We start from the raw sequence: 22,526 nt of genomic DNA on the forward strand, positions 1-22,526 counted from the left end.
TGTAAAATTGGGCAAGGGGGTGACTTAAACATAATATTTTGGTGTTTGTTTTTTAACCTTTTTTTTAAACTTTTTGACGGGTATGGCTGGCACCAGTTGCCGGGCCTGGGGTGGAGATTTCCGGGGTTTGACTGGCCCCCTCCCAAGAGAACCCCCTTGCAGATTTCTGGTGGCCTCGTAGCGCTCCACCAGGTCGACGATCTCTAGAGCATTACCAGGAGACACCTGGCCGATCCAGTGCTGAAGAGGGTACGGCAAAGCCCTCCAGAACACATCCGCCAACAGGCGGTCCAGCATAGCAGTGGGACTCAGTACGTCAGGCTGCAGCCATTTTATCAGCCAGTGTAGCAGATCATAATACCACGGTCTGGGGGGTTCAGCCAGGGTAAATTCCCACTGACGCACTCGCTGGGCCCAGACCAATACATTAACCCCCAGTCTTGCCAGAATCTCACCTTTCACGGTCAGGTAGTCAGCCACTTGGTCAGCTGGTAGGTCAAAAAACACCTGCTGGGGTCCAGACGCCAGGATGACCTCAGCCCATTGGTCTCGGGGTAACTTCTCCCGCACGGCCACCTTTTCGAACACCGCCAGATACGCCTCAACGTTGTCCAATTGGGTCATCTTAGGGATCGCCGCACAAACAGCTTTCCGGGCATCGTGGACGTTCTGGGATGCTCCTGCCGCTTGTAATGCCATCACATGCTGTAATAGCAGCTGGTTGGTTTCCTGCTGCTGCTTGTTTTCCTCCCGCTGCTGCAAGTTAGCCTCCATGAGGGCTTTCACGACCGCCTCCATTGTGTCAGGGGATACGGGTTGTAACCTTGCCGGCTTGATAAAAGACATACACCCGTGCCCGGGGAAAAAACAAAAACTTTTCGGCCTTCAGGCCAGCCTCACTGCGTTTGCCCGCATCCGACACCAAATGTGGGGGTTTGCTCTGGTAGGCAGCTTAGCAGACTCAGTATAGAGGCAATCACAAAGTCTTTAACTTAAATAGTTCAGTGTTTATTCACACAAAAGGCAAAACAAAATAACAGTTCGCAGTATTGGTGTATGTTCACACCATGGAAAGTCCACAGAACACAATCGTTCACCTGGTTAGCAGTTTTTCATCAGCCATCCACTGCAGGCTTTAGGGGGCCTGTATTCCAGCAATGCTGATCTCAGCCCTTTAGCATGGCACACCTCATGCAGATCCTAAAGCCACAGCGTCTCCACAGCTTCAGTGTGAAGTGGAGGATAATCCACTCAGCTGAGACTGCTGGCTGGGTTTTTATATCCCAAACCAAAACCCGGCCTGGAACGTGGGGAGCAGCCACCCACCCTGCACTTTGGCTGCTCCCAGTAAGAGCCGGCCCGGATCGGCTCTACAGCCATACTAAATAACAAATAGTGTCAGTCAGCACTAACTGCCACTGCCACTTAAAATTACCGGCTCTTACCTCACTGAGGCCAGGAATCTCGGTGACACATACCTTCCGTCAATGACGGACCCTTGGGCCTTCTTACAGCGTATATAGTTTTCCTGAAGTACTGAAATACACCCCTATACTCTTTCACCAGAAATAACTGCAGCAGTGAACTGAGAATATATATTTATTGTTGGACAGAAATAGGCCACTATACGCTTTGACCAGAAAGAAATGTACAAATCTGATTGAAGTGCGTATATATATTTCTTAAAGTACTGAAATATGCAACTATACGCTTTCAACAGAAATTACTGCAGCAGTGCACTGAGAATATATATTTCTTGTCGCACAGAAATTGGCCATTATACGCTTTGACCAGAAAAAAATTAAAGAGTGAAGTGCATATATAGTTTTCTTAAAGTACTGAAATACATCCCTATATGCTTTCACCAGAAATAACTGCAGCAGTGAACTGAGAATATATATTTATTATAGGACGGAAAATAGGCCACTATACGCTGTGACCAGAAAAAAATTTAAGAATCTGATTGAAGTGCGTATATATATATTTCTTGAAGTACTGAAATACGCAACTATATGCTTTCAACAGAAGTAACTGCAACAGTGCGGTGCATATATATTTTTCTTTTTTTTTACTGTAATACGCCCCTATACGTTTTCACCAGAAATAAATGCAACAGTGCAGTGCGTATATATCTTTCTTTTTTTACTGAAATGCACCCCTATACGTTTTCACCAGAAATAAATGCAACAGTGCAGTGCGTATATATCTTTCTTTTTTTACTGAAATGCACCCCTATACGTTTTCACCAGAAATAAATGCAACAGTGCAGTGCGTATATATTTTTCTTTTTTTACTGAAATACACCCCTATACCCTTCCACCAGAAATAACTGCAGAAGTGAAATGCGTATATATTTTTCTTGTAGTACTGAATAAGATACTAAGATATAAGCCTCTAAAGGCTTTTCAAATAAGACTTGCAGCCCAATAACAAATAGCTGGAATGACAGAGCTGTCTAATGGCTACTTGGATCCCCAAATAATCGTTCCCTGCACTTGTAAATCACTTTCCTATCAATATCCCTAGCGCCTTCTGATGTCTATCCCTGTTTTAAGATGCTGTGAAATGATTCCACCCTATCCTTTCCCTCCACTTTTATAAATAGTTTTTTCTGTCTTTTTTTCCTACAATAGTTTTTCCACTTGTTGTCCCTAGCGCCTTCACACGTCTGTCCATGCACTCTGAACACTGGAAAATGTCTGACTCTAAGATGGCTGCTGTATTTATAAGGCTGTGACATCACAGGGCTGGCTGGATGGTGATCGGCTGCATGAAGGAATGTCAATCTGGGTGATCCCGCCCCATGTCCTCAGTCCTCACACGTGTAGCCGCCATTTTTGGAAAATTGCAATTCGTTACCACGAATGGGGGGTAAATTTCGCATTTGTTGCAAATCGAATTTTTCCTGAAATTCTAAACTAATTCTACTTCGTCAGCTTCGATTCGCTCATCTCTACCCCTAATGATTGGTCTCTAGACAAAACGAGCCATTATCACTAATGAAAGGTATTTGGGAATATATTTATAATAAAGCAATATTTTCAGTAATTTTATTTTCTTAGTTCCCGGAGAAGGCCTTTTAACTCCTTAAGGACACAGCCTTATTTCACCTTAAGGACCAGGCCATTTTTTGCAAATCTAACCAGTGTCACTTTAAGTGGTGATAACTTTAAAACGCTTTTACTTATCCAGGCCATTCTGACATTGTGTTTTCGTCGCATATTGTACTTCATGACACTGGTAAAATTAAGTAAAAAAAATAAAACATTTTTATTTATAAACAAATACAAAATTTACCCAAAATTTGGAAAAAATAGCAAATTTCCAAGTTTCAATTTCTCTACTTCTATAATACATAGTAATACCTCAAAAATAGTTATTACTTTAAGTTCCCCATATGTCTACTTCATGTTTGGATCATTTTGGGAATGATATTTTATTTTTTGGGGATGTTACAAGGCTTACAAGTTTAGAAGCAAATCTTGAAATTTCTACGAAATTTTCAAAAACCCAATTTTTAGGGACCAGTTCAGGTCTGAAGTCACTTTGTGAGGCTTACATAATAGAAACCACCCAAAAATAACCACATTCTAGAAACGACACCCCTCAGGGTATTCAAAACTGATTTTACAAACGCCGTTAACCCTTTAGGTGTTCTACAAGAGTTAATGTCAAATGGAGATAAAATTTCAGAATTTAGATTTTTGGGCAAATTTTCAATTTTAATCCATTTTTCCCAGTTACAAAGCAAGGGTTAACAGCCAAACAACATGCTATATTTATTGCCCCGATTCTGTAGTTTGCAGAAACACCCCATATGTGGCCGTAAACTACTGTACGGGCACACAGTAGGGCGTTGAGGGAAAGGTGCGCCGTATGGTTTTTGGAAGGCAGATTTTGCTGGACTAGTTTATTTACACCATGTCCCATTTGAAGCCCCCCTAATGCACCTGTAGAGTAGAAACTCCATAAAAGTGACCCCATCTAAGAAACTACACCCCTCAAGGTATTCAAAACTGATTTTACAAACTTTGTTAACCCTTTAGGTGTTGCACAAGAGTTATTAGCAAATGGAGATGGAAAATTTGCCCAAAAATTTAAATTCTCAAATTTCATTTTAATCCATTTTTTCCAGTAACAAAGCAAGGGTTAACAACCATACAAAATGCTATATTTATTGCCCCGATTCTGTGGTTTTCAGAAACACCCCATATGTGGCCGTAAACTACTGTAGGGGCACACGGTAGGGCTTAGAGGGAAAGGTGCGTTGTGTGGTTTTTTGAAAGGCAGATTTTGCTGGACTGGTTTATTTACACCATGTCCCATTTGAAGCCCCCCTGATGCACCCCTAGAGTAGAAACTCCATAAAGTGACCCCATTTTGGAAACTACAGGATAAGGTGGCAGTTTTGTTGGGACTATTTTTAGGGTACATATAATTTTTTGTTTAATTATATTACATTTTTGTGAGGCAAGGTTACCTAAAATAGAAATTCTGAAATTTCATCTCCGTTTTCCAATAACTCTTGTGGTACACCTAAAGGGTTAACGACGTTTGTAAAATCAGTTTTGAATACCTTGAGGGGTGTAGTTTCTTAGATGGGTTTGCTTTTATAGAGTTTTTACTCTAGGGGTGCATCAGGGGGGCTTCAAATAGGCCATGGTGCCAAAAAAAAAGGCCATCAGAATCTGCCTTCCAGAAACGATACGGCGTTCATTTCCTTCTGCGCCCTGCCGTTTGGTCATACAGCAGTTTACAACCACATATGAGGTGTTTCTGTAAACTGCAGTATGAGGGTAATAAATATTAAGTTTTGTTTGGCTGTTAACCCTTGCTTTGTTATTTGAAAAAAAACTGATTAAAATTGAAAATTTGCCCAAAAAATGCTTTTTTGGCACCGTTTTTTTTTTGCCGTGTTCATCTGAGGGGTTGGGGGGGTATTTTTATAGAGCAGATTCTTACGGACGCGGCGATACCTAATAATTTTTTTCATTTATTTATGTTTTACACTATATAATCTTTTTATAAACAAAAAAAAAAACATTTTAGCATCTCCATAGTCTGAGTATTTTTTTTTTTAGTTTTTAGCCGATTATCTTAGGTAGGGGCTAATTTTTTGAGGGATGAGAGGACGGTTTTATTGGCACTATTTTGGGGGTCATATGACTTTTTGATCGCTTGCTATTACAATTTTTGTGGTGTAAGGTGGCAAAAAAATACCTTTTTTTGCACCGTTTTTATATTTTATTTTTTACCGTGTTGATCTGAGGGGTTGGGGGGGTATTTTTATAGAGCAGATTCTCACGGACGCGGAGATACCTAATATGTCTACTTTTTTATTTATTTTAGTTTTACTATATATTATTTTTTATTTTTAGTTTTTGTGTCTCAAGTCTGAGAACCAGTTTTTTATCCAATTGTCAGTGGCTAAATTGGGATATAAATTTAGTACTCCATGGAAGTGTGGTACTCCCTGAAGCAATAAAGCAGAGGCCCGCATGATCAGGGCACGTGTCACACTGAGTAGTGGTGTCCTTCCATATCCCCCTCCTGTGACACACTCTGCACCTTTTTTGGGTCCGTCCCTTCTTTCCAGTATGGGGGACCACACCTGGAAAGTGTTGGCCAGGGACGATCCGGGCGCCTCCAGTTCCCGAGGTACTCCGGCCTGCTCTTTCCCGTTCAGAAAAGATCAGGTCTTTGAGGACTGCCTCATAGAACTGAAGGAATGTCCCTGTTGTGGACCCCAGACACCCGATTTAGGGTGATGCAACAAAAATTGCCTAACCCAACCTTTCCCTAAATACCTGGGTGGTGCTGGGGCACAGATGGGGGTGCTGGGGTTCTGGAGTGCTGGCTGGAGATCGTGCAGCTCTGGATCGGCTCCCGGACACAAAAGGAGGTGGAGAGGAGCGCTGCAATAATTTCAATGACCCGCTCGCTCAGCTGACCAATGAGAGCAATCCTGAGAGATGATGTCACCATCACCTCTCAGGATCGCAGGATGGTGATTGGTGGTGTATTATCACACCACCGATCACCATCCTGTTCCTGGTTATCGGGTCCCCAGAGACCCGAATAACCCAGAAACGCAGCAAACCTCAGATCTGAATTGACCTGCAGTTTGCTGCGATCGCCGCAATGAGGGGATCACAGGACCCCCCGGCGCCTTGAGCCAAGATGCCTGCTCAATGATTTGAGCAGGCACCGGGTTCCGATCACCGCCCGCCGGGCGGCGGTGATCAGAACTGTACATGACATACCGGTACGCCATGTGTCCAGAACAGGTAAATTCATTAGTCCCTACTTGTAAAATCATAGCAGGATATATCTATCTCTATAGACAGAGGAGTAAAAAATTGCATTGCGCGCCATAGTTCTATTTATTACAGGAATCACTATTACTGTGTGAGGGACTATTTTCTATGCAGGGGAGGAAGGGGTTAACATGAGCTGAATGCATGTACATTGGGGGTTGCAGGTGCTTAATGAGCTGCTGCCACCCACAAAAAAGGAACAAAAATGTCTTCCAGACAATGTGAGGGGAAAAAAGAGACAAAATCTGAAAATTATACTAAACTGCAGGGCACCCAGTCCTATCAGTGACTGACAGCTCTTTCTCTATGAAAAGTCTTAGAGGGTAGGATGTCAAGCACTGAAAGGACCGTCTCCTCACCTACAAAGTCCAGAATGAGCAGGAATTTAAATGAATGAAATTCAAGTTACACTAAATCTTTTCCCATAAATCTATATACCAATCTGCTCAGCTCTTTCTGCTCTATGACATGCTGCCTGCAACTATTGTTCAGCATGACAAACTCCCTTTAAGTCCATTCTATTATCCAGAGAAAGGCAAAAGGTCCTATAAGACAGATGCCAATAGCCCCATGTTGGGGGGAGTCCTTTCAAATTCCAAGTTTGTCAAGCAGAATAAATCCCAATGTGTTTTATTACTACCTTAGTAAAGGCATGCAGGCCCATTTTGAATGTGTCCAATGCATCAACAAACACAATATCTTGTGGAGGAGAGCTCCATAACGTCACTGCTCTTACAGTAAAGAAAGCCAGCTATGATGATAAAACCTTCTTTCATCTAGATGCTGAGGATGTCCCCTATGATTACATTGTAATTAGATGTCTCCTAAAATGCATTTTTTTTTCCAATTAAAGGGTTTCTATCACTTGGTATGACATAATTAGCTCTCAGACACTAGCGATCCGCTAGTGTCTGCTCTGGCCAACCATCCTAATATAATAGCTTTTGGGGCAGCCGTTTTGCTAAAAAAAGAACTTTTATAAATATGCTAATGAGCCTCTAGGTGCTATTTGGGCGTCATTAGCACCTAGAGGCTCCGTCTACCTTCATAAACAGCCGCCGCCCAGTGCGTCCCTCCAGCCCGCCCATGTCCTCCGGAATGCGATCCTCCGTGTGACGCAGCGGACGAATTCTCGCGCATGCGCCGTGCGCGTCTGTATTCGGCGCATGCGCAGTGAATGTCTGACCGCTTCCCTGCTCAGACATCTCCACTGCGCCTGTTCCTTGGAACACTATGACATCATCGGCGCAGGCGCAGTGGAGATGTCTGAGCAGGGAAGCGGTCAGACATTCACTGCGCATGCGGCGAATACAGACGCGCATGGCGCATACGCGAGAATTCGTCCGCTGCGTCACACGGAGGATCGCATTCCGGAGGACATGGGCGGGCTGGAGGGACGCACTGGGCGGCGGCTGTTTATGAAGGTAGACGGAGCCTCTAGGTGCTAATGACGCCCAAATAGCACCTAGAGGCTCATTAGCATATTTATAAAAGTTCTTTTTTTAGCAAAACGGCTGCCCCAAAAGCTATTATATTAGGATGGTTGGCCAGAGCAGACACTAGCGGATCGCTAGTGTCTGACAGCTAATTATGTCATACCAAGTGATAGAAACCCTTTAACTGGCTGTTAAAATAAAGTAATCTGCAAATCTGAAAAGCTATTTGAGTGCCGTGGCTTATTCTAAAAAGTTACCTGAAATGATAGGTACACCTTAAATCAAATGCATAATGAAAATCCCCTGGTCAACAGTTTTACATATACAGAAAAAACTCTAGGTCTCCACCAGTGTTTTATACAATGGCACTGGATAACTTGGAGAAAAAAAAGAAGGAAATAGTGCTTTATGGTAAATGGAAGACGGTGGAAAGACCCTCCTAATATGAAGGTGCTCACCTTGCTTAGTTATCCTAAGGGTGTAGCACCTAGACAAGCTTTTTAAGTATTCGAGTGTGGTTTTGCTGCTGTTGGTGGTCATTTCTTCATCCAGAAGCTTAGTCACAGTACATTCAGGAAAAGGAAGAAAATGATACCCTCTTTGGACAGAGCTGCCAGTTTGAAGATTTGGGATATCCAGAAATTCAGGTAGATCAATTTGCTGAATTTCAAGATGCAATGGTCTCTATACATTACAGGACCTGTTCCCATTAGGATGTTTACACCATCGATGCATATTACACTGATGACGAGACCAGTTCGATCCCATAATGTGAAGATGCCATTGCATTACTTAATTCAATAAATCTATCTATGGGAATTTCGGGACTTGGTCTGGTAGCCCTACCTGAAGACAGCCTCCATCCCTCCCTTTATCTAAACAAACTGTTCTATACAAAACTTGTTCCTTGTGGCCCTTGCTATACAAAACAAAGCCATTTCCCTTTAGGCCATTGCTGTATTGCCTGTGACGAAGGTCCCTTTTACAGAGGTCGAGGATCAGGGCAATTATGAATGAAATGAATGAGCAAAACGCTTCTTTCACATATCTTATGCGGCATACAAAATCATTTGTGCAGAGGATATGGATGTGGCCTCAAAATGCAGCTCTCCCCTCAGATGATCAGGCAACTTTCAATTCAGTTCGTTCCCAATAAATGTCTGTGGATCGGTCCATGTAAAGCGATTTTACACGGCCTAGAGTTGATTAAAAAATATCGTTTGTTCGGTGAAATGAAAGTTTTAGCCAAACGATGTTAGACCATCATTGTCTAAAAAGTCCTTTCAGTTTGAAAATTTTGTCCAATGGTCAGACAAAAGATCTTTCATTTAAAGAAAGATCATCATTGCAAGAACGAACACTCATCCTTCTCCCAGTTTTATTAATTGTGTGTGCCCAGGACTGTAATGGACTAAAATGAGAATGCAAAACAATTGTTCACCCAATGATCGTTAGTTCCAAATGTGTTAAACCACCAGCCTACTAATTTGTATGCCCACTTTTATAGATAATTGGGGTCATTTATTAAGACTGACGTTTTAGACATCGGTATCAATAACCCTGTGCTGGCACTTGATGCGTCTAAGTCGTGCAGAGGCGCTGGCCGTGCGGCTTGCTTAAATCATAGATTTAAGTTATTTTCCACACCAAAAACAGGGGTAGAAAACAATAAATGAGACAGGCCAGCCTGACCCCTTCCCCGCCCACGTCACGGCTCCTTTTTCTGCCACATCGTAAAAGTGATGTAAGAGGGGAAAAGCCACAGATTCGCCCACAAGTCCCCCTTGCAACCAAATCTGCGACAAAAGTACGCCAAAAAATTGTGTACTTCTCATCATAAATGACCCCCATGTGTACTGACCAATGTCAAGATTCACGTGTTAATGGTCTACATCAGAAAATTACTTTTGTTTAGGAAAATCAAGCCTCCAAATATTTAATGGGTCAAACATAAACCAACATTGTCTTTTCAACATACAGTCAGGTCCATAAATATTGGGACAGCGACACAATTCTAACATTTTTGGCTCTATACACCACCACAATGGATTTAAAATGAAACGAACAAGATGTGCTTGAACTGCAGACTGCTAAATAGGAATTTAAAGGAATAGCTCACTCAATAGCCGGCGTCTGCATGAGCGTGCAGGGATAAGAAGCATAGCAGCGATCTTAATACTGGGTATGTAAGCCGAAATATCGGAAATACTAAGCCGAAACTTAAAAGGAGAAGGTAAGATCCATCTACTTACCTACATCTAGTGCAAACAGCACTTTATCTGCAATTACCTGTTGAAACCAGGTCCGGACATTTATTACCAGCAAAACAGGGACTATCTACCCCCACTAAGGATCCGTTCTGAATAGACGGTACCCACAATTATATGCGAAATAGCGGGTTTTTTACTCATAGCAACTGCAGTCTCTATATTCTATGAGAACAATATAGAAACCTATACCAATATAGGTATTATTTAAAAGAACTTCATTATTCCAAAGAACTCTATATGTGTGCTGCTGGAGTGTTTTTTCACTCAAATTACAGACCATTGTGTTCTTTAAATTTTGTTTTTATTGTGTTTTTTATCGTGATTTTTATTGTCTTTTTATCATTGCTATTAAAATATTTGTGATCACTTAAAGCACTATAATAACTTATCATTCATCCACACACCAGAGTGCCAGTCCGTATTCTCAATTGAATTTAACTGCAGACTGTCAGCTTTAATTTGAGGGTATTTACATCCAAATCAGGTGAACGGTGTAGGAATTACACAGTTTGCATATGTGCCTCCCACTTGTTAAGGAACCAAAAGTAATGGGACAGAATGATAATCAGAAATCAAACTTTCACTTTTTAATACTTGGTTGCAAATCCTTTGCAGTCAACTACAGCCTGAAGTCTGGAACGCCTAGACATCACCAGACGCTGGGTTTCATCCCTGGTAATGCTCTGCCAGGCCTCTACTGCAACTGTCTTCAGTTCCTGCTTGTTCTTGGGGCATTTTCCCTTCAGTTTTGTCTTCAGCAAGTGAAATGCATGCTCAATCGGATTCAGGTCAGGTGATTGACTTGCCATTACATTACATTCCCCTTCTTTCCCTTAAAAAACACTTTGGTTGCTTTTGCAGTATGCTTTGGGTCATTGTCCATGTGCACTGTAAAGCGCCGTCCAATGAGTTCTGAAGCATTTGGCTGAATATGAGCAGATAATATTGCCCGAAACACTTCAGAATTCATCCTGCTGCTTTTGTCCGCAGTCACATCATCAATAAATACAAGAGAACCAGTTCCATTGGCAGCCATACATCCCCACGCCATGACACTACCACCACCATGCTTCATTGATGAGGTGGTATGCTTAGAATCATGAGCAGTTCCTTTCCTTCTCCATACTCTTCTCTTCCCATCACTCTGGTACAAGTTGATCTTGGTCTCATCTGTCCATAGGATGTTGTTCCAGAACTGTGAAGGCTTTTTTAGATGTCATTTGGCAAACTCTTATCTGGCCTTCCTGTTTTTGAGGCTCACCAATGATTTACATCTTGTGGTGAACCCTCTGTATTCACTCTGGTGAAGTCTTCTCTTGATTGTTGACTTTGACACACATACACCTACCTCCTGGAGAGTGTTCTTGATCTGGCCAACTGTTGTGAAGGGTGTTTTCTTCACCAGGGAAAGAATTCTTCGGTCATCCACCACAGTTGTTTTCCGTGGTCTTCCGGGTCTTTTGGTGCATTTGAGCTCACCGGTGCATTTCTTCTTCTTATGAATGTTCCAAACAGTTGTTTTGGCCACACCTAATGTTTTTGCTATCTCTCTGATAGGTTTGTTTAGTTTTTTCAGCCTAATAATGGCTTGCTTCACTGATAGTGACAGCTCTTTGGATCTCATCTTGAGAGTTGACAGCAACAGATTCCAAATGCAAATATCACACTTGAAATGAACTCTGGATCTTTTATCTGCTCATTGTAATTTGGATAATGAGGGAATAACACACACCTGGCCATGGAACAGCTGAGAAGCAAATTGTCCAATTACTTTTGGTTCCTTAACAAGTGGGAGGCACATATGCAAACTGTTGTAATTCCTACACCGTTCACCTGATTTGGATGTAAGTACCCTTAAATTAAAGCTGACGGTCTTCAGTTAAAACACATCTTGTTCGTTTCATTTAAAATCCATTGTGGTGGTGCATAGAGCCAAAAATGTTAGAACTGTGTCGATGCCCCAATATTTATGGACCTAACTGTATGTCTCACATCTGCATAGTGTTTTCTGACAGCTCTGAAAACCACATCCACAATCATCAGATTTGGTTGGGGCTAGACCTAAGGGTGTTATTCTGGCAGTCCCCTGGTATTCACCCTTTAAACCCTATACAAGAATCAGGACTTTGCTGCAGGGGAACCATCAAGATGCTACCTGTTGGAGTAGTCTCTGTTCAGGTGACAGCTGATCCATGGGGTTCAGGAGACACCAGTGGGGAGCACCAAGGGATCAGGCAAAACCGTAGTCAGGGAAAGGCCATGTTAAAGGGCAACCAGAGTTTGTGCAATCCAATAAACAATCAGAGATCAGTGCGAGCAGCTCAGGGTCAGTATGGTTATCAAGCAGAGGTCAGTTCAGGCAGCGAAGGATCAAATTTGGCAAATAGGCTGAAGTCGGTACACGGGTGACAAACATAGAATAGCACATCTTTGCAGGACACTAGCAGACTAGAAACTATTGCTCATGCACTTTTCCATAGGGAAAGGTGCCTTAAGTACCTCAAAGTGGCCCTCTACTCTAGTCCACTTATCGGCTAGGAGTATCTTGCTTTGCCTTAAGTACCTCAAAGGACCAGAGGGAGTGCACACGTGTGCCTTACAGGCAAAGCAAGATACTCCTAGCCGATAAGTGGACTAGTGGGGAGGGACAATGCTAGTCCAGTGGCCGGGCAGCCAGGAAAGAAGGGAGAGCTGGAGCCAGGTATGGCTTGAGTAAATGCTGCTGGAGACCTTAGTACAGTCCTAATCAAAAGTTTAAGACCACTTGAAAAATGGCAAAAAATATTATTTTACATTGTTGGATCTTAACAAGTTTCCAAGTAGAGCTTCAACATGCAACAAGAAGAAATGAGAGTGAGACAAAACATTTTTTGAGCATTCAATTAATTGAAAATAATGAATAAACTGAAACAGGCTGTTTTTCAGCTGATCCAAATTTTAGGACCACATGCCTTTAAAAGGCCAAATCTATGCAAAGATGTGGATACATTGTCATTTTCTGTCAGGTAGTCACACGTTGTGATGGCAAAGGCAAAAAAAACTCTCCCTTTTTTGAACGTGGTCAGGTTGTTGAACTGCATAAGCAGGGTCTCTCACAGTGCGCCATCGCTGCTGAGGTGGGACGCAGTAAGACTTCTTAAATGATCCTGAGGGTTATAGAACAAAAAAGTCAAGTGGAAGACCCCAAAAAATTTCATCAGCACAGAGCCGGAGGATCCTCGACCCAAATTAAGGCCCTTACTAGTGCTGACTGCAGCCCCATAACCATCAGACGGCATCTAAGACTGAAGGGCTTCAAAAACAAAAAACGTCTTCAAAGACCTCGTCTCCTTGAACGCCACAGAACTGCTAGTTTGGACTTTGCAAGAGAGCACCAAACATAGGACATTCAAAGGTGGAAGAAAGTTTTATTCTCTAATGAGAAAAAATTTAACCTTGATGGTCCTGATGGTTTCCAACGTTACTGGCATGACAAGCAGATCCCACCTGAGATGTTTTCTACTCGCCACAGTGGAGGGGGCGCCATAGTGGTCTGGGGTGCTTTTTCTTTCAGTGGAACAATGGGGCTTCAGGAAGTGCAGGGGCGTCAAACGGCCGCTGGCTATGTCCAGATGTTGCAGAGAGCATTCCTCATGACTGAGGGCCCTCGTCTGTGTGGTAACAATTGGGTTTTTCAACAGGACAACGCTACAGTACACAATGCCCACAGGACAAGGGACTTCTTCCTGGAGAATAACATCACTCTTTTGGCCCATCCTGCGTGTTCCCCTAATCTAAATCCAATTGAGAACCTTTGGGGATGGATGGCAAGGGAAGTTTACAAAAATGGACAACAGTTCCAGACAGTAGATGGCCTTCATGCGGTCGTCTTCACCACTTGGAGAAATGTTCCCACTCACCTCATGGAAACGCTTGCATCAAGCATGCCGAAACAAATTTTGGAAGTGATAAACAATAACGGCGGAGCTACTCATTACTGAGTTCATGTTTGGAAGTTGGATTTCTGTTTTGGGGGGGGGTTTAGTTTTTTTTGGGAGGTGTGGTCCTAAACTTTTGATCAGCTGAAAAACAGCCTGTTTCAGTTTATTTGTTGTTTTCATTAAATTGAATGCTCAAAAAATGTTTTGTCTCCCTCCCATTTCTTCTTGTTGCATGTTGAAGCTCTACTTGGAACCTTGTTAAGATCCAGCCATGCTAAATTTGATTTTTTGCCATTTTTCAAGTGGTCTTAAACCTTTGATCAGGACTGTACTTAGTCCACACCATGGTATACTAGTCTGTACATTTGAGGTCTACACGTAACATACCATTTTAGGAAGAATGTACAAAAATGAATACATGAAACCCCAAACATGGAGTGATTATATAGTTTACCCTAACCAAACTAACTCTAATCCTAAAACTGAAGTAATATTAATTGGTAAAGAAGTAGACAGAATTTCTGGAGTACAGTACAATTTGGTCCATGGCTTCTTGGTGGCCATCACGTGAAGTATTGTTAATGTCCATTATCTTTAGCAGTTTCATGTTGTGATCTTTCACATTTTATTACAGGTCCATGTTCCAGTTGAACAGTCCTAACCTGTCCGACTGCTTAGACTGCTGCATAATTATTGTATTGTCATGAGACAATAGTATCCCACACCGGTGTCTATGACTGTAACATATCATTACTTACTCAACATTTCAGACGGTGATTAGAAAAATGTGAAAAGAATTAGGAATGCTTGCTGAAATCCTAGAATACCACTTGTAGTTTGAAAACATTGGGTATGGCTTTGAAAATAACAAGTGCTTTTATTATGATTTACTTTCTCAATTATCTCTGATAGGTCACATAAGGGTCAAAAAGAGTCATGCTGTTATCACACATGTAGTTCTTGTGGCTGTTTCTGATGCAGCTTTTTTGAGCCAAAGACCCAAACTTATACATAAGAGAGAAATATCCGTCTTTCCGTTTGTATCCAACATGGGCTTTGACACAAAAACTGCATATGTGATTCCGGTCTCATTGTGAACCCTTGCCTCCTACACACTTCAAGGTTGAAACAAAACTACATATGCTACAAAAATGTCACAGTAAACTATTGATTTACATCTGCCCTGTCCATATCTACGTCAAAATCAGGATATTAAAAGCAGTATTTCCACATTTTTCCTTTCTGAATTTCATGCTCAGGTTCCTGAGCAAAAGTGTGGGCCCAGTATGAAATTTGTCTTCGGTGCTAAACCGAGTCAGAATCTTAGGTATTTTAGTTATTTGTTATCTTAAAACACTTCTTACAGCGATATGGACTTTGAGCAGGGTTCCCAGGGTCTCGTCCCCCTGAGAAGTCTCTGGCTGTTGACTGCTTTCAGTTGGCATTTCTAAAGCATGGTACCAAATCAAAGAACAGAAGTGTGGTCATACAAATCCCAGGTCATGCAGCATGATGGACATACACCGGGCAGGCAGTGATCCCAAGGCTGGAAACAGTTCATGTCAAATCCAAAACTTCAAACCATACCTTCACAAATGAATAGGAACCAAGAACCTTGTTGCTCAAAAAAGACATGGTAGTCCTGAATGCTATACTATAGTTGTATACATAACCAATAAAATAGAGGAGACGTTATATAATTATAGATGATTATTTTTATTATTATTATTGAAAGAAAAAATGTTTTATACATACTGTAGGTTATAAGATATTCCCAAAAAGGCTAGTGATGGTCCAACTCTCAGAAACACAAAGATTCTGGTCACGCCCAATTTCCATTCCCTGTAAAAAAGAAAATGTGGCAGATAGTAAAGATAAGCTCATCTAATCAACAACATTTACATAATCTTGTTGATGAGTGTGACCTAGATGATTATTGCCAGCATCCAAATAGTGGAGATAAGTAGCACCAAACTAACGCTGAAGCACCACTGAAACTCCAAAGTCTGTACCCAATCTTTAGGCCTCTTTCACAAGTCAGTCAATCGTGTCTGTTTGCTGTCCATGGTCTCCACAGACCACTCACACATGCATTCCCTTTAATGTGTGCATTTACACGTCAGTGGTTTTCCATAGATTGGGGGTCTGTGGTGACACCATAGAAGCGTGCCCTAATTTTTCTTTGATTATGGATCCCTCACACACATTACAGTCTATGGGTCCATGAAAACCACAGAAACAACTGAATGCCATCCGTGATTTGTTCGTAGTTTTTATAGACCATTGGTAGGAGAAGCTTTGGATAATAATTTTCAGCTTAGCAGATCTCATTGATATCTTCATGAATGAATCACTAACCATCTTGCCACGGATGTCAACAGGAAGGTGTGAAAGAGGCCTTAGAGTATGGTCACACGGAGCGGCCATGATGCGGTCAGGTTGCGGCCATGCTGCGATCAAGAACAGTGTGGCCAGTTAGCCTGCAGCTTCCTTTCATTTAACTAATGAAGACCACACTGTATAGTCGGTCTTCATTGTTAATGGCCGTGCGGCATCTTCAATACCACAAGGCCATTAACAATGAAGACCAACTATACAGTGTGGTCTTCATTATTTAAATCTAAGGAAGCTGCAGGCTAATTGGCCACACAGTTGTTGACCGCATCATGGTCGCTCTGTGTTGCCGTACCCTTAGGCCCCTTGCAGACGAGTGTGTCCGGATTGGGTTCGGATGCGTTGCGTCTGCATTTAGTGAAAACTGAGCGAGTTTACAGGCAAAGTCATTTAGTTTTGCCTGCGTTCGCGTTCAGTTGTTCAGTTTTTATCGCGCGGGTGCAATGCGTTTTGCACACGCGTGATAAAAAAACAAATGTGGTACCCAGACCCGAACCCGGACTTCTTCACTGAAGTTCGGGTTTGGACTGTAGATTTTATTAGTTTCCATTATTACATGGTTATAATGGAAAATAATAGCATTCTTTAAAACAGAATGCAAAGTCAAATGTCAATTGAGAGTAAAAAAAATACTAAAAACATTACTCAACCTATCCACTTGATCGCGCAGCCGGGATCCTCTTCTTTGTTCTTTTTGAAGGACCTGCAAAAGGACCTGCGCTGACGTCACCGAGCTGACCACGTGGTGAGCGCGATGATGTCATCGAAGGTCTTTTTGCAGGTCCTTCAAGAAGAACAAAGAAGAGGATCCCGGCTGCGCGATCAAGTGAATGAGGTGAGTAATGTTTTTATTATTTTTTAACCCTCAAGGGACATTTTACTTAGCATTCTGTATTAATGAATGTTATTATTTTCCATTATAACCATGTTATAATGGAAAATAATAAAGTAAATGGGGTCCCGGGTCACTCATCCCTCGTCTCCTTAGCAACCATCCATGAAAATCGCATTGCATCCGCACTTGCTTGCGGATGCTATGCGATTTACACGCAGCCCCATTAATGTCTATGGGGCCTGCGTTGCGTGAAAAACGCAGAATATAGCACATGCTGCGATTTTCACGCAACGCACAAGTGAAGCGTGAAAAACATTGAAATTAATGGGTCCGGATTCAGTGCAGGTGCAATGCGTTCACCTCTCGCATTGCACCCACGCAGAACACTCGCCTGTGTGAAAGGGGTCTTTACATCAGTCAGAAATGACACTTAATCACATTGTTGCCATTAATGGTTGTTTCCGAATAGTCCAGCCGAGAGTCTGTGTGAATTAGCTCCCATGCGACATTAATTACATGATCACAGACTCATTTGGAAGTGCATTATATACTTATGGGGTCATTTCTGATCAGAAATGCGCCTATATTTCTGGCACAGATAGCAGTGCAACAGTTATTTGCGCCACAATCTGCGAATTTTTCCGAGCACGCCAGGTCTAAAAAACTTGGTGTAGGGGGCGTGGCCTAACCACCGATGTAGAGAGACGCATGGCGCTGAGCTCCTGGACAGTATCCTGCACTTAATCACTTACCCGCTTCCTACCTGACCTCAGACTGGACCGACATTGATCAGAAGCCTCCCTGGACGATAGGGGTTGCTCCGGTCACGATATGACCCGTCAAAAGCAAAGGGAGAAGGAGAGCAAAGACAGCGGCACGGACACGCCGACCAAACAAAATGGCGCCGTGCAAACTACTAAATTCTCTGATGTGGTGGCGAAGCTGGGGAAGTATGCCCGCACCCCAGCAGCTGCAGCGAATGATGCTGGGATGTCCGGTGAGGCTGGAGGAGCGGAGCCCCTGGAAGCGGCCTCATATGCATCTGTAGCAAGGCTGAAGGTGGGTCCAGAGTTGCCGCCAGAAGCGGCACCCATTTCCGAACCCACCATTGCAGACATGTATAAGATGGTGGCGCAATGCAGTACAGCCCTCACGTCTCTAAATGCCAATATGGGAGGCCTTAAGGAGGACGTTTTATTGATAAGACAGGACATGCGACAGTTTAAAGAAAGAGTGGGGGAGTTGGAGGGTCGCGTTAGTGACATGGAGGACCAGCTACCGCCTAATAAAAGGGACTTACAGCGTGTTATACATAACGTATCCCTACTTATATCAAAATCTGATGACTTGGAAAACCGTCTGAGACGGAATAATGTGCGATTTATTGGAATACCGGAGCGCACTGAGGGTTCAGATCCTGTCTCATTTATGAAAAAGTGGCTGGTGGACATTATTGGGAAAGAAAAGTTATCCCCACTCTTTGCAATAGAACGGGCACATCGGGTGCCATTTCGCCCGCCGCCTCCGGGGGCGCCTCCGAGACCTCTCCTGATTAAGGTCTTACACTACAGGGACCGGGTCATACTTAAAGCAGCCAGGGATAACCCCGACATTCAAATTGGCGACAGCCGAATTCTTATGTTCCCGGGCTTTTCTGCTGACATACAGAAGAGGGGAGCAAAATTTATAGAAGTAAAGAAAAAATTGAGATCATTGCAGTGGCCTTACTCCATGTTATATCCGGCAAAGCTTCGGGTGGTGGCGAATGGATCCACGCACATGTTTGAAGATCCGTCTGAGGCATGTCAATGGCTGGACACTCATGAAAATGATCAGCGTGGCAACAATACCTGAGGAGACTGTGATATCTTTGCTGGAACTGTTCTTGTTTTACTAGTGTCTTTTGATTGACACTCCGCAGTGCCAGATATAGTATTGTGGGATTATTTTATGTTTTCCTGAGAAGGGAGGTTTTATATGCTGGCTTTTCATTGGTTCTGTTTCACACTGTATGGGTTAATATGTGGTTGGGAGGGAGGTTGGGTGAGCAAACACATTTGCGCATCCAGGTTGTAGCGCATATACTAGTTAGGCACTTGTTCTATCTCCTGTGCCTTTATTGTTAACCCATGACGGTTAGGTTCACTTTAAATGTCTATGATGTACCCCTGTTTACTGGGTTCATGAATAGCAGAATGTTCAGGGTAGTTTGGGGACAGTTCGGAGGGGGGGGGTGTAAGGGCAGGCTCTATCTTCAGTATTATTACCAGTGGGAGATTCCTATGGGGTTGTCGGCACCGAACTCTATATCTGCTTATGAGTTACCATGATGTCTTCCTTTAATATTCTTGCATGGAATGTGAGAGGAATGTCATTGGCGTCTAAACGATCAGCTATTTTTCATGCTATGAGGGATATACAGCCAGCTATTGTATGTTTGTCTGAGACCCACTTGACTGCTGATAAGTCACAATTAGCACATAAAGCATGGGTGGGGTGTGAATTCCACTCTACATACTCCACACATGCCAGAGGTGTTAGCATTTTAGTGCATAGAGCTATTCTGTTTAGTGCCCAGGAATCATATATTGACGATGATGGAAGATTTATATGCATAGACTGTTATATCTTTCAGTTTAGGATTATTTTAGTGGCGGTGTATGTTCCCCCTCCATATTCAGCTGAAATTATGAAGATGATTATTACCTTTACATCAAAATTTCCGCTAGTCCCTATATTAATTGTAGGAGACTTCAATACCTATCTTAATGGCCTCTTGGATATATTCCACAATGGGTCGGGAACATATACGGCCGCTCCTACCTCTCTGGCGAGATTGATGTTGGAAGTGGATTTATGTGACATATGAAGGACCATATACCCTGATAGGCGTCAGTATTCGTATTACTCAGCATTGCACAGCTCCTTGTCCAGAATAGATCTAGCAATTGGATCCTCATCCTTGGTAGCCCTAACAAAGGAGATCTCATATTTGCCCCGTAGTTTATCTGACCTTTCCCCACTATTGATTACCTTGGAGGAGGGGAGACACATATGTGCTCCTAGACCCATCTGGCGTTTAAACCCATTTTGGTTATCAATAGTGGATACAGGAACTGATATCTCTAAAGCTATTACTGATTTTTTTGTCTATTAATATAGGCTCGACATCGGGGGCTGTGGTGTGGGATACCTTGAAGGCGTATGTCAGAGGGTTGTACATTAAGCGTATTAGTGTTAGGAAATCTAAGAGTAGTCTTCTGGACAGGGAGCTATCAGATAGAGTTACGCAATTAGAAGCCAGGTATATAGATCAACCCACATTGCCTAATGAAGCACAGTGGAAGGAAGCCCAGAAGCTTTTAAGGGAACACATACAGTCTAGAGCGGACGATAAACGCCTATTTATGACTCAGAGATATTTTGCTGAAGGGGAAAGTGCAGGACACCTGTAAGCTACAGTGACTAAAGCACAAAATGGTCCTTCCTGTATAGCCTCGCTTAGAGGAACTGGTGGACAACTAGTAACAGGAGATGAGAATATCCTGGGAGAATTTTCCACTCACTTTAGGGAGGTGTATAGGTCCAGACTGGTCACTACTGAATCCGATAGAGCTGGTTACCTTGAGAGAATTAGTATCCCTGCCTTATCTATGGAGAATAGCTCACTTCTTGAGGAGGACATAACTCTGGAGGAATTGGAGATGGCGTTGAATTCCATGCCCAATGAAAAAGCACCTGGTGGGGATGGTCTTCCTGGGGAATTCTATAAAAAGCATGGGGAATTACTACTTCCACATCTTTTAACAGTCTTTAAAAATGCATACCGCGAAGGTAGATTGCCTTGTTCCATGAGAGAGGCAATAGTTGTGGTGATACCTAAGCCAGGCAAGGACCCTTCACTAGTGGACTCATATAGGCCCATCTCACTCCTGACTGTAGATGTGAAACTTCTGGCCAAAGTTTTGGCTAATCGATTATGTAGGGTCATTCAAACTATTATTCATGACGATCAGTCTGGGTTCATGCCTGGAAAATCCACAGCGTTGAATCTCAGGCGCCTGTTCTTAAATCTCCAATTGGAGGGGAGGGAAGGTCAGGATAGTAGAGCTGCAGTAGTCTCACTTGATGCTGCCAAAGCTTTTGACAGTGTTGAGTGGGAATATTTGTGGGCGGTCATGACTAGGATGGGCTTTGGAACAGGTTTTTTAAAATGGGTCAAGCTTCTATATTGTGAGCCCAGAGCTAGAATTAGAGTGAATGGTCAACTATCACCCACAGTTGCACTAGAAAGGGGGACGAGACAAGGCTGTCCATTGTCTCCCTTACTATTTGCGATAGCAATTGAACCATTGGCATGCCTTTTGCGATCTACTCCACTGATAAGAGGGCTAGTGAGGGGTTCTAGTGAGGAACGCGTATCCCTATACGCAGATGATATGCTGATCTACGTAGGTAATCTAGTGGAATCCATAGATTCTATAATCTCTATAATATCGCAGTTTGGTGACCAGTCTGGACTTCTCATAAACTGGGATAAGTCAGTAATTCTCCCAATATCTTCTCAAGTGCATACCACTCATGCTACTTTCTCTGAACTCAAGGTGGTGCGTTCTTTTAAATATCTTGGAGTAACTGTATCGATGAACCCTGCAGATTACATTCCCAATAACAGGTTGCTGTCTGGCATAAATTGCCTCTCTCTATGATAGGTAGAGGCAATTTGTTAAAAATGATATTCATGCCTCAGTTGCTTTATATTCTACACAATTCCCCCATATGGATCCCAGTGCATTTTTTCCATAAAATACAGCAACTGTTCCGGTTTTTTATATGGAAAAATAATAGAGGTAGAATAAGGTATGAAATCCTACAAAGGAATAAGGAAGCTGGTGGCCTGGCTTTACCCAATCCTATGCTATACTTCTTATCGGCCCAACTGCAACACTTCAAAGGGTGGGGGGTATTAGATAACATGGGAGGGAAGAGTGGTCGGTTGATGAAATGGGCTTCAAATAGGTCTCCCCCGCTGGCAGCTATTGAAGGAGAAATAAAAGGGGAAATGGGAAACATTCCAACCCTGCTACTCATATGAGGAAAGTATGGAATAAGGCAAAGAGTGTTTTAGGGATAACGGGGTTAATGAACATCTCGCCTCTATGGCATAATCCCACACTTCAGGAACTGGATGACCTGAATGGATTCTCCCAATGGAATAATAAAGGGATGTGGAATTTAGGCCATATTTATTCTAATGGAATTTTAAAACAATACCAACAATTGTGCTCTGAATTTGAGCTGCCCTCTTCACAGTTCTATAGATATCCGCAACTTAGACATGCTTTAGAAGCTCA

At 42.7% G+C, this 22,526-nt stretch overlaps 1 long non-coding RNA gene across 1 annotated transcript in view; it reads right to left on the minus strand.

Moving 5' to 3' along the window:
- Nucleotides 1-6,176: 6,176 nt before the first annotated feature.
- Nucleotides 6,177-22,526, minus strand: part of LOC120995734 — a 28,030-nt gene continuing 11,680 nt past the window's right edge. Inside the window, exons 2-4 of the long non-coding RNA XR_005777658.1 lie at nt 20,223-20,231; nt 7,504-7,510; nt 6,177-6,187 (exon numbers count right to left, since the gene is read on the minus strand). This is a non-coding gene — a long non-coding RNA (uncharacterized LOC120995734). The remainder of the gene's footprint in view (nt 6,188-7,503; nt 7,511-20,222; nt 20,232-22,526) is intronic.

Source organism: Bufo bufo, chromosome 1 (genome assembly GCF_905171765.1).
Source record: "Bufo bufo chromosome 1, aBufBuf1.1, whole genome shotgun sequence".
In the NCBI taxonomy this organism is placed as follows: Eukaryota; Metazoa; Chordata; class Amphibia; order Anura; family Bufonidae; genus Bufo; species Bufo bufo.